This window comes from Triturus cristatus, chromosome 3_2 (assembly GCF_964204655.1).
Source record: "Triturus cristatus chromosome 3_2, aTriCri1.1, whole genome shotgun sequence".
In the NCBI taxonomy this organism is placed as follows: domain Eukaryota; kingdom Metazoa; phylum Chordata; class Amphibia; order Caudata; family Salamandridae; genus Triturus; species Triturus cristatus.
Window position 1 is genome coordinate 596,542,659 of NC_140584.1, and position 13,326 is coordinate 596,555,984.

At 45.6% G+C, this 13,326-nt stretch overlaps 1 protein-coding gene across 2 annotated transcripts in view; it reads left to right on the forward strand.

The window, feature by feature from the left end:
- LOC146857803 (uncharacterized) overlaps positions 1–13,326 on the forward strand; it is a 356,602-nt gene that overhangs the window by 157,440 nt on the left and 185,836 nt on the right. The window lies entirely within an intron of this gene.

The following is a 13,326-nucleotide window of genomic DNA, read 5'->3' on the forward strand; positions in this document are numbered from 1 at the left end:
TTATATTTAGAGTGAAATGCATCCTCGCATCAATGTTTGGCGCAAAGATGCATTTAATCAAGAGCACTGCGAACAACAGCCATTCTTGTTCTTTTGTTCCTATGGGCTCCTGGTAATTTTTTACTGCAAATTACCACGAATTGCACTTTGTTTTAATGCTAATGGTGCCTAATTAAACCAAGTGGCATAATGGGGTAGTTTTGGGAATTTTGCACGACAAGGGTAATCTGAAAATCCCTAAAATTACATGTATCACATGGCATAATTTACATTTCACCCAGGCATACTCCTGACGCTCCTATCCCAACCACAATTGGAATGAGATTAACTTTTTCTTCAATTAATAAATGTACATCTAACAGCACATCAAAAGCACCAAGACCGTTTCTACTCTGGCACCAACTACTCTGCCCTGCATCCTATCTTGGTCATCTTTCAAACCTCTGTCGCTCGCAGACCTGACTGACATCCTCTACTCCCTGAAAGTCGTCTTGTACGGATATAAGTTCTTATCCTCAGCCTTGATCTAAACCTTCTCTGGAGGAGCTTTTTCACAACTACTCACTATCATTAACAGCTCCCTAATTCAATTTGATTTCCCAGAAAATGTCAGGCCGGCCAGAATTTTCCATTTCGGAATATGCCCACACTAAGCCCAGATGACCTTCATTAGTAAGATCATTGAAACAGGAGTCAAGACCAAAACATCGCCAACCAATGGGGCTTCATATCATGCTGCAGCACAGAGACAGCTACCTTACAAATCACAGGCAATGCCCTTCTGACCGCAGATAAACATGACCCCTGACTCTTGATTTTGCTAGACTTCAAAGCTGCCTTCGGCACCATTGAGCATCTCACCCTCAACCACAATCTGAAATCTTGAATGACATTCAGCTTCAGCGTACTTTGGCATCCCCAAGACCCAAAAGATCTGCTAAGTCATACTGGGTTCCATATTTTCCCCTATTATCTCCAATCTTTACATGGAGCCCCTAGAGATTGTACTCACTGATAACAGCATCAAAATTCAGCAATATGCCAATTAAACACAAATTCTACTTGAAAGTCTCCTCCACTCCAGACATGCAACACCTCAAACATATCCTGTATCTCACCAGAGCGGGATATTCAGTGCCTGCTTGAAGCTCCGCATCAAAACAGAGCTCTTACTATTCACTAAGAACAGTGTGCGACAACTTGTCAAAATCTGGCTCAACAATATGAATATGAATTGATTCAAAACTCAACTTTCACCAAATGCCAAGTAACATGGATTCACGCTGGACACTGACCTCACCCTAAAATAATCTATTCTCCCAAAAAATCAAGACAGCCTAGTGCAAGATCTCTCTACTAAAGAAAGTGAAGCCATGCCTGCAAGAGGGGGACTTCAAAACTGCAATTCAAGCTCTTGTAGTCTTGCCCCTGATTGATGGCAGTGCTCTGCTCCACAACCTCTGAGACCTCCTGCTGAGCCTCCCATCCCACTTTTCCCCTCCTCAAAGGTATTCTTCATGCCACAACATGCCTCATTCAGGCCCAAATGAAGTATGACCACATCACTACTGCTCTAATGAAACTCCACTTGACCTCCATGCGGGTTCACACCATCTTCAAAGGCAGCTACGCCATCTACTAAACTAGCACAACTAGCACCCCTGTCTTACGGCCGCATGCTCACCACTTCTGGCGGCTCTCAACACACCCAGAGTCACTACACCATCAGACTGAAGATGAAGAAGTGCAACAGAACACAAACATGGCAACAAGCCTCCATCTATGTACCAAGGATGTAAACGCCATCCCAGTGGTGTAAGGAAACCTCACCCCCCTGCAAGGGATGGTGAGGGGGGGCCTATCGCAATACCCATACTCTCGAGCTGACAATTTGAGGGAACCCCCCTTTATGTCTAGATGACTGCCCCGCACTGGGAGGGATGAGGGAGTGTCTGTTACGCTCCTGCACCATCCCTGTATATGTTAGGACCACCCCAACCCTGCTCCTATGTAAGAAGCAGCTGAAGACCGCGCAGTAACTTTCCGCTTCTGCTTGCACATCTCTACTAACCCTCCAATCTTGTGCTGACTGAACCTTTGCCTTTGACTCTGTACAATGGTCTTATGCCTGTCAGCTATGTGTGTGCTCTGCAAGCATACATATATACATACATATGACCATACACTCTCAATACCATTCTTCTGAAGGCTTCTTATTCTATCACATGAGTGTAAACTGGACTCATGGACTGTTAATGTTTTTTCTGAGCCATCCAGGTTTTGCACTCACTATAAAGAAGGCGTGGCTTGGGTCTTGCACAGAGCTGTGTTCAACTCTATGGTGTACAGTAATATAACCAACCAGGTTCTTATGAATTTGCTCCCCTAAGAAGTCTTGTTGAATGCTCTCATGTCGCCAATGCTGAGTCCTAACACACAGCCCCCATCTCTCTCTCACTAGTCCCAGATCCTTACCGCCTCCATTTATTAGATGGTCACATTTCCATGTTAGATGTATCGATTTATCTCTCCTCGGTGTTTGCACTCAGCACTTCGACGCCCCTAGGACACGGCGCAACTCAAAGCCTGAAATAAACACAGAAATATAAACAATGTGCCTTTCTCATCAGTATTCAAAGCTGGAGTTTTTTAGGGTGGGTCAAACTGATGAGGGTGAGTCACAGCAGGTGGTCCGAGAAGAACAAAAAAGTGATAGGTAGAATGACTGCTTTTATCGTAACCACCAGTAATGTCTAGGCTGCGGCATTCCTGTGCATTATATTTCTGCTCACTGTGCCACTACCAATATGGTCAAATCGGATAACCATATGCAAATTAGGCCTGGGCTAAAATTCCGTTCCACTCGCGGAAATTGCGATAATTTGACATTTTCGCGTTCTGCGGAGAGCGCGAAAATGTCAAAATTTCCGCAATCCGCATTTTACCGGAAATTTTTTGCTTGCTCGCGCTGTAAAATAATACATTCTCGTGTGCGCGCGATCGCCTTACCTGAATCCCCGCGTTCGCCAACAAGTTTTCCCGATCCGGTCGCGTTCTCCACGAGATGTTGGATTGTTGATAGCCATTTGCGCTGTCTCGCGACAGTTCGCGCCCGCAGTAACGTCATTCGTCGTGCGATCACGTCTTTCTTCTCGCGATCATGCACCGCGAGACAAGTGAAAACAAGATGGCCGCGCCTGCGAGCAACCACATGGGTAAGTTGGCGAGCCGCGACCACGCAGAAAATACCGCGACTGGGCGGGAAAAAAACTTCTGCATCTTCGCGATATTTCCGCGTGTTTGCGGAGATTTTTTACATTTTCGCGATAATTTGCGAAAGTGAATTTCACAAATTCCGCCCACCCCTAATGCAAATCAGCTTTTTTTCCCTCCAATAGGACAGGACAGCTCTTACTGCTGACCAATGCCCCAATGCACAGACTGGTTTTGGCCCTGTAGGACCTTATCAGTGAGGTGCAGCATGAGCGCTGTGGCAGCTGAGCTATTGACTTTCTCATGTTTCAAAATCTTGCCCTTGGCAGCCGGGGCCAATTTACACCTACTCTCAGGCAGACTTCAGGTTTGAGGGCCTTGTTAGATGCTTTTAATGCACATCGTTTCGTATATCCTTCTGCTGTTTGAGCCACTGGTTTGAGCCATCGACAATCAGCATGTTACTGATTTAACGTAGAGGACTAGACTTCACTGTGCTGCCACATACAGAATAAATGGGTCCAGCCCTTTGGTTAGGCTGACGAGAATTTCGGAATCAAAATCTAGGATAGCTATAGACATAAAAATCTGACCCTCTAGAATTTTGTGATTTCCCAAAAATTGCGAAATTAGGACTTTTGTAAAAATGCAGTGATTTTTTCAAACACACCTGCATAAAAGATATGGAAGCTTACAGGGTCAAAGGTAGGAGTGTAGGCAGTTGAGAGGTGTTTTCGTTCTCTCTCCTGCTCTGTGATGGCACTAGGAGCTTCCTAGAGGCAGAGTCAGACCTCAAGAACCTCAAAGCAAGCTGTGCCGGGCCAGCACAAAAAGGAGAAAACTGCTAACTCTGGGAGCGCCTCAGCTTCCTTTAGCAGTCTTTCTCCCTTCCGTGTGGGCGCTGTGAAACACATGCTGCTGCAGTGAGGTGTTACAGTAGCCTCCTCCACCCTCCTCACACTAAGGCGCCAATTATGAGTATTGGGGGCACTGCGGTGGCGGTCTCTGTACCGCCCTATTACGACTCGGGCGTTCAGACTGCCACAGCCCTGCCACAGCTGCCAGGGAACTGCTGTGCCCTGGCGGTGTTGCGGCGGAGCAGAGGCACCCATCTGTTTGATAGGACCACCGCGGTCCCGCCAAGCACAGTAGGAGTTTCATATCCGTCAGGGTTTTCATGGCGGTTCCTCCTCCATGTAAACTCTGGCAGAGAAGAAACATAGGGAGCCCTACATGCCCTTTCCTAATACCAAATTGCAAACCCTATTTGTGATTCAGTAAGAGGTTGCTGAATCGCAAATAGGGCTTGTTATATGTAAAAAAGCGTTTTTTCATTCGCAAGCGGCCCAATTCTGAGAATCGGGCCATTTACAACCTAAAATTCGCATTGTACATCTGGCTCATTGTCACTGAAGAACTTCACTGAAAATGTTCAGGGTGGATGGATGGATGGATGGATTCGTGAAGCGAAGCAGCAAAGCAGGCAACTCTTTAAACAAGTAAACTTCTGTCCATGCCATGAGGAGGGGAGGGTCGGCCTGCACAGCACTGTAATTAAAGCTTGAGCTCACCTACTGTCAGATGTACAAAGCTAATTTTTGGTTGCAAGCGGCCCTATTTGCAGAATCGGGTCGTTGGCGAACAAAAAAAATGCTTTTTTACATGTACCAAGCCTTATTTGCCATTCGATAACCTATACCGAATGTCAAATATGGTTTGCAATTCAGTATTAGGAAGGGGCGTGTTTATGGCATCCCTTCCTTATACCGACTCGGTGTGGTATGTGTGAATGTTTTGTGACCGAAATGCAGTCGCAAAACATTTGCATTTTAATGGTATGCATGGTAACCCATTCGCAAATTGTGAATGTTGGTGAAAAATATTTTAAGAAGCAGACAGTGGTCCCATAAACCACTGCCTACTCTTGAAAAATGAAAATAAAACTATTCATGTTTATGTTTGAAAGACATCGTGTTTTCCTTTAAGGAAAAAAGGCTGCATTTAAAAAAATTTTAGAAAACTATTGTTTTATTGAAAAGCAATCCCAGACATGGTGATCTGCTGACCCCAGCTGGCCACTAACCCTGTGAGTTTAGCGATTCCCAATGGGTCGCAAACCGAGACCTACCCAGTGTCGGCCGGCACAGCTCATGGGTGGCGGGCGTGTGGTGAGGGCTAAGGGGGTGCTCGGGTCACAATTTTAAAAAAAATCACTTACGTTCCCGCCGGGTCCCGCGTCTCTTCTCCTGCTCTCGTCTTCCAGAAACAAGAAGCACCTGGCACACAGACTTCCCTTTCCAATCACAACGCTGCAATGCAGTATTGTGATTGTTCTGAGCGCCGCCAGGGGCTGTAGGGGTGGGCATGTTCTCCATGCATGATGTAATGCAGCTTGCATCGAGAACAGGGAAAGTGAGCATGTCTGTTTTGGGCAGCCCGAGAGGGCCGACCAAACAGTCATTGTGCACTTATGAAGATTATACCCTCTTCCCCTGCTCTTCAGCCCCACTCCGCCCTCTGACTCAAGCTGCCGCAGCAGGAGAACAAAATAAAATGATTATAAAATTACGTTATTATAATGTTATTCTTTCCTTTCTTTTCCTGCTTGAAGGCAGTGGGCAACGCTCCTCTGCCTTAGAGGAGGAGCCACCATTGGACCTAGCGCATGAAAATTAATGAGGTAAGTTTATTTTCAACCATCTGGGAATTGCACATGTTGTCAAAAACACATTAGTACATGGGTGTTTGCGATTCCAAAATAGCGAATCACAAAAATTTGCTATTTGGTAATCGCAAAGCCAAACCTATGTACCTGGCCCTGACTCCCTCTCAAATTCAGGAATTGCATTGCTTTTCTTTTTTTTTATTGTTGGAGTGCAGGGACAGTACTTGAAAACCCTGGATTTACTGGACTAGTCCAAGAGGTTTTGGCACCCTACTTGGCTGTCAGCGTGAAATTAGCCGTTTTCTAGCTAGACTGACAAGATTTATGGAACAAAGATGGAGGCCATGGCGTACTGCCATCAGTGATCTATCTGGAAACAGGTCTCTGCTCGCGTTAGAAGGTGGTGTTTGGGCTAAGGTCTTCAGACATGGGGACCACACGAAATTCTAATGCGGCCTCCGTCGCCCTAAGCAGCTTTGTTTCAGTAATCCGGTGAGATGTGTCTGCCGCGCGGTTTACTAAACAATTTTCCAGAGCCTGTGGTGGCACTGGCGAATGAGAGTCCCAGGTGTACACTGAGTGAAACAATTTCAATGACAGGATTCTGCGCACACATGCCCTGCAGCGCGCGCCAGGAATGCGTGTCTCTTTCGCTCCAATATGATTACACACTCAGGGGAGAGGCGATAGGTGCGATCGAGAGGCGGAGGACATGTGTCATGTAAAGGGATACGAAATAAAAAGGGAAGTGTAAGCAAAATAGAGGATTGAGAGAGACACCAGTGAGAGAAAAAGAGGGATGGGGAAGTGAAGTCAGAGAAGAAGAAGAGCGGGATGAACAAAGGAGCATGACGGAGGTATGGCCTACAATTGGTAGCAGGAATAGAAGCGCAACATCAGCAGGAAGAGGAAATTAAAGGACTGAATGAAACAGAAGAGGGAGAAAAAAAGAGAGAAACGAAAGAAAGACAACTGAGGGGAGAAAGAAAAAGAAGAGCGGTAAAACCAGAGGAATGGTAGAAACAAAGGAGCATATCAGCAACAACCGGCGATAATTATCGCTAAGTGCACTTAGCGCTAGGATAATTATCGCCGACTAGCGTGGATTTTTATCCCTGAGATAGCGTGCTATTAGCAACGCTTATCTGAAAAGCGATAAAAATCCTAGCGCTAACTGCCTAACATGAGATTATCACTGGAAACCCAGCGATAAAACCCCACGAAATGTGGCGTTAGCTTGTTGATAGGGCCTCACAAACTTAGCCATGATATCCACCTTCCATAGGATATCATGGCTAAGTCAGTCCTGAAGCAGGCGTAAGGAAAGTAGCGATAACAGGGGTTATCGCTACTTTTCTTGCTGCTATGCTTCATAGTGTGGGGCTTGATGAAAGGAGAAATGTCGCTTAGCGACATTTCTCCTGTCATGTTAGTTTCAGGAATGCCCACTTTGCATCTCGTTAGAGATGCAAAGGTGGGCGTTAAGATTTCGTGCACTAAAGCAAGGTTTCACGCGTTAGTGTGTCCTTGCTGATTAGGCAATAAAATTATCGCCGCTTTTCGGCTGAAAACGGCCCCAAAAGCGGCGATAATGTTCTATCACCACCTTGTAGATATGCCCTAAAATAAGCAGAGAAACGTGGCTGTAGAAAGCGCAGCATGAATAACACGAGTGAGTGAACTAGCTGGAGAATGAAAGGAACACATGAAAAATTAAAGATATATGAACGATATAACAATAAGCAACAACTAGTCAAAATTTGGCTCAACAATTTAAATGTGGATTGATTCAAAACCCAGCTTTCATCCAGTGCCGAGTCACATGGATACTGACCTCACCCTTAAAGAACCTTTTACCAAGAAAATCAAGACATCCTGGTGCAAGCTCTCTCTTATAAAGAAAGTGAAACCATGTCTCAAGCCCTTGTACTCTTGCCTCGGATTGGTGGCCGTGCCCTACTCCACAACCTCTGAGACTTACTGTTGACCCCGCCTTAAAAGTATCCTTCATGCCACAGCATGCCTCATCCGGGTCCTGATTACATCACCGCATCTCTAATGAGACTACACTTGTCCTCCTTGCGGGTTTACAATGTCTTCAAAAGCAGCTACATCATCTATTAAACTAGCACAACTAGCATCCCTGCCTGTCTGGGTGCATACTCACCACACACACACAACAAGCATTGTCATAGCCAATAGGCCTCGCCTTTGGGACCTTATAAGTGTTTAGCCATGCAACAGTTGCATAACTAAATACTTATAAGGTCCCAAAAGTGAGACTTATTGGCTATGCCAAGCGGCCGTGGGGCCGCGAAAGTGATCGCGATCAAACATCAAAGCGATCATGCCGCGAAAGTGAAAGTAATTGCGGTCAAGCGCGAAAGTGAAAGTAATTGCGGCCAAGCGCGGCACACGCGCCCGCACACATGCACTGTAGCTTTAGGCTGGCCTGGTAGCACTTTTTGGAGCCCTCTCAATAAGTCTCGCCAGACCAGCGCATGCGCTGGGTCAGGCGAGACCTAAAAAGAAAGGGACTAGAGATTGAGCCTTCCCTCGCTGTCCCTTAAATACAATTAAACTCACACCATAAAAAGGACTATGCCAACAATTAGGGTAACGGGGATGTTGTTTCTCTGATATAACCAACTCATTTTTTAATCCTGACAAGGGGGCCCAAAATAAAATTACAAGGGTACCCTATTAGACAGTTTTAATTATTCTTTCTGCAATAGGGATCCCTCTAAAACCTTTAGCGTGTGAGTTTAAATGCATGCTTACCACGTCTGGTGGCTCTCACCACATTCAGAGCCATGAGACTGGAGCGAAAGAAGTGTAACAAAGAAACGACAATTCATAAAAGCTTTTTCCATCTATGTAGTGAGGATATGAACAACATCCCTGTATCTATCAGGACCACTTCAACCCTGCTGTATTCTAGGGAACAGCTGAAGACCGTGCAGTAACAGTCCACACAGAAGTGGGAGAAACAAAGGGGCAGGACAATCAGGAAAACAGCAGAAGAAAACTGTGGAAAAAGAAATGTAGTGGGGGAACTCAGATGCGGGAGCGATAGAGAAGTGGGTGAAACAGATCAAGAAACAGAAGAAACTGGAAATAGAGAAACAGAAGGGTGGTCGAAACTATTGTGTGAGAGCATAAGAGGAGTAGAAGAATGATACAAGTTGGAAAATCAAGAGTTAGAGAAACAGAGGAGTGGGAGAGTAAATAGTATGAGAAAAGCAGAGAATTGGGAGGTGATAGAGAAACAGAAGCAAGAATCTCAGAAGGGATGCACAAACAGAAAACTGATATAAATAAATAAGCAGTCGAAAAAGAAAAGCAGTAGAAATAATGGAATGCTAGACATAAAGGGGCCTATAATGATTTTGGTCGGACGAGTATCGACCAACACTCTAGCGGGATGGAATCCGCCGTCTATCAGTTGGCGGTTCCACCTGCCGAATTAGGATGCAAACTCCTTTTGGATATTGAGAAACATCAATTTTTCCATTGCAGCTTGCGCGATGGCCAGAAAAGGGCCGCACCAGAAGCTGCAATGGAAAAATTTATGTTTTCACACATCCATGTACCTTGTGCCTGACACCATGCGGTGCCTGCCACATGGTGCATGGATGTTTGGGAAGGCACCCCAGGTGCCCCCAGGTCCCCTAGTGGAGGTTTGGGGGGAAAAGGGGCATTGCTAGGGGCCCCCAGTGACACTTTCCGCCTGCCTTTTTATGGAGGGCGGACTGTCATGAAAGGGCAGGTGGAATGTGAAATTGTAATCCCAACGGTGGAGTCGAGACTGGCTCCGCTGCCATTTGAGGATTACATTTCTGACCGCCAATCAATGGGCTCCGTGAGCCCCTTTCAAGTGGAGCAGAACTCCCCCGCAGGTTTCCCTCCAACCACCAGCATCGTAACACTACGGTTGGACGGAAACCTCTGATGTCGGGCCGAAAGCCTCCGACAAGCTGTTGGATGGCTTTCCGCCGGACATCATAATGTGGACCTAAGTAGTGGGAAAAATATAGTAGGTTGAGAAACAGCAGTGAGAGAAATGAGTGAGAAAAACAGGCTCAAGGTAAAAGCAGACATATGCATGGTAGAAACCGATGAGTGGACAAAAGACACCAGCCTTGATTACAAGGCCAGAGAGTGGAATTCCTGTATGGAATTCTGCTCTGCCTGATTTTGAGTGGGTCAGTGTTCCTGCATCTTATTTTCCCTGGTGTTGGAACATCACATCCAAATAATGTGTGGTAATTCCACCCAAAAAAATCACAAGAGGATTTGGCTGCAGCAGAAACATAGGGGCATATCAGCAACAACCGGCGATAATTATCGCTAAGCGCACTTAGCGCTAGGATAAATATCGCCGGCTAGCGTCGATTTTTATCGCTGAGATAGCGTGCTATTAGCAACGCTTATCTCAAAAGCTATAAACATCCTCACGCTAACTGCCTAACGTGAGATTATCACTGGAAACCCAGCGATAATCTCACGCAATGTGGCGTTAGCTTGTTGATAGGGCCCCACAAACTTAGCCATGATATCCACCTTCCATAGGATATCATGGCTAAGTCAGTCCTGAATCAGGCGTAAGGAAAGTAGCGATAACAGGGGTTATCGCTACTTTTCTTACAGCTATGCTTCATAGCGTGGGGCTTGATGATAGGAGAAATGTCGCTTAGCAACATTTCTCCTGTCATGTCAGGTCAGGAACGCCCACTTTGCATCTCATTAGAGATGCAAAGCTGGGCGTTAGGAATTCCTACGCTAACGCAAGTTTTCACGCGTTAGCTTGCTAATTAGGCGATAAAATTATCGCCGCTTTTTGGACGAAAACGGCTGCAAAAGTGGCGATAATTCTATCGCCTCCCCTTGCTGATATGCCCCCAAGCCTCTTTTCCTGTTTTCTTTTCGTCTCCTTTCCCCTGCTACCCACACCCCTTCCCTCCACTATCACCGCACACAGAGGCCACAGCATACATTTACCTCCAACTTATAGTAGGCAGTAAATGTATGTGTAAATCTCCACAGAACTGCGACTTCTCTGTCGTTTTACGACTGGTAAATCCTATGCTGCGCAGAAATTCCCCATTCAGTCGGGATTAACTCCTAATTGCACGGTGCTGAGACTATGTTACCGCACTGTAATGTGATTTTTGCATGTGGATTTATCAATCTGCCAGTACCGTTCAACTTGTAATCAACCCCAAAGAAGAGAAGCAAAAGGAACTTTAGTGGGAGAAACATAGGAGTAAGGAAATGGCAGGATAATGAGAATCATACACAAGTGAAAAAGATGTTGGAGAGCAGTGGATGAGATAAATAAAGTACATAGTGCAATAAAGCAGAGGTGGGAGAAATATAATGAGGGAAGCATGAGTGGCAAAAATAGAGGAGTGGGAGAAAGAGGAGCAAAAGAAGTAAATGAGCAAGGGATGTAGAAAGTAGAAACAAATGAGCGAATGAAATAAGTTAAAACACACATTGAAAAAAACAGATGGAGAGACAGAAGTGTGCAAAAAAGCTGTGATAGAAAGAGGCATTAAGGTAAACATGCCTGCCAGAAACAGAAATTAGGAAACTAAATGGCAAGAATAATTTGCAGAAAAAGAGGTCATGAATAAACAGGAGAGAAAAAAAGAGTAAGAGAGAGACAGAAATTGGTAGGAGAAACCTGAGGGTGAGAGGCGGTGAAAGCAAGTGTGTATGAGATGAAAGGAGAAAACTACATGGAAGGAAAAAAGGCAACCAAAAATGGGTGAGCTAACATGATTTGTAGAGGGAGGACAGAAAAAGTGGTGGAACATCAAAATGGAGGAGAGAAAGTAAGGGCGTAGATAATGAGATTTTGTTATACTTGTAAGGTAAATATTTATCCTCTGATCTCATACAATATAAATCCTCTGTTGTTCATTGAGTTCACTTTCCATCTTTTCCTTTGAATAGAGGTACCAGAGAGCTTTCCATTATCCCACCTACTTTTTGTTCAGTCTCTAAAACATTTTCTAGATCAAATTAGATCAGCTTGACATTTGAGATTTCCCATCAAAATATCAAATTCACAGCTTACACTGATATTATTTTCCTGCTGATGTCTTAGCCAGATCAATCAATCAACCAATCTATCAATCAATCAATCAATCAATCAATCAATCAATCATTACTTATATAGCACTGCTTATCACCCGAGAGGGTATCCAGGTGCTGTGCTGAGGGGCTAGTCGAAGGGCCTGGCCTTGAGTTCCTTCCTGTAGTGGGTCTGTGAGGATAAAGAAAGTACGTAGGTGTAAGGGAAGGGTGGGAGAAGGAGCGTCCTCCTGTGAGGCAGTGGCAGATGCATGGTATCTGTGCAAGGGTGAGGTGAGCGGAGTGAAGGTTCCTGGGAGGTAGGTGGAAATTCAGGCAGTGGTTCATGTAGGTAGGTCCTGGAGGGCTTTGTAGGTGTTGTCCAGGATCTTGAATTGGCATCTTTTCTGGATGGGGAGCCAGTGGAGGTCGTTCAGGTGCTGTGCGATGTGGGTCCTCTTTGACAGATTGAGGATCAAACTGGCTGCTGTGTTCCGGATAGTCTGGAGTCCTGAGGTATTCAAGTCACTATGGTATGATTAGCGCAGTATATCTAATGATAGTCTGATTAGTTATGGTGTATTAAACGGTTCGAAATCCCCAATTATGTTTAGCACGACAAAAAGGGCCGAGAACCGAACCGCCTCCATCTTGGATTGCGGCTCTTTTGCTTGGGAATCACGTGGTCTCTTCCGCACACCCTCTGCTTCCCCCTTTCCTTACATTTATTAGGAGACAGGCTGAGTTGCTGAGAAGCAAGGTCACATCTGCTAAAAGGGAGTATCAAGCAAATTCCTCTAGACCTGGGACGAGAAGGGAGTCACCCTTTCAACCTTCTCTGTAAAGATAGTAACCCTTTGTATGTGTAACCGAAACTAGAAATAGGCATGAGCTCATTAGGGGCGCCAGGACTAACTGGTACTTTTCCACATATAAGGTTTTGTATGCTGTACTGATAATGTATAAAAGTGTGTTACTGTCAAGGAGCCAGCAGTCTTCCTCGGCGCACCTGATGGGTGAGGATCGACGAGGCTCCTCTATATAGAGTTCTGTGGTGGCTAATAAACGTTTGAACCTTCCACGTTGCCAACTGCTCTTTATTCTACTTAATATTGCGGGCCAGTGGTAAGTGTGGCCCTTGGAATAATTAATTGGACACAACAGTTGGCGACCACGAAGGGACCCCGTGAAAGGGTCTTTCCCCCCCCCGTACTCGGGTGGTGGGATTGGGGGCGTCCTGACCGGTTGGCGGGAGGGGAGCCTGAGGATTTCTCCCACCCTGCGCGACTTTTTGGTACGTCCCCTGCTGCTAGTCACCCTTCACCGGGGTCCTATGGGCTTAACCCAGAAAAATGGACTGATTTGGT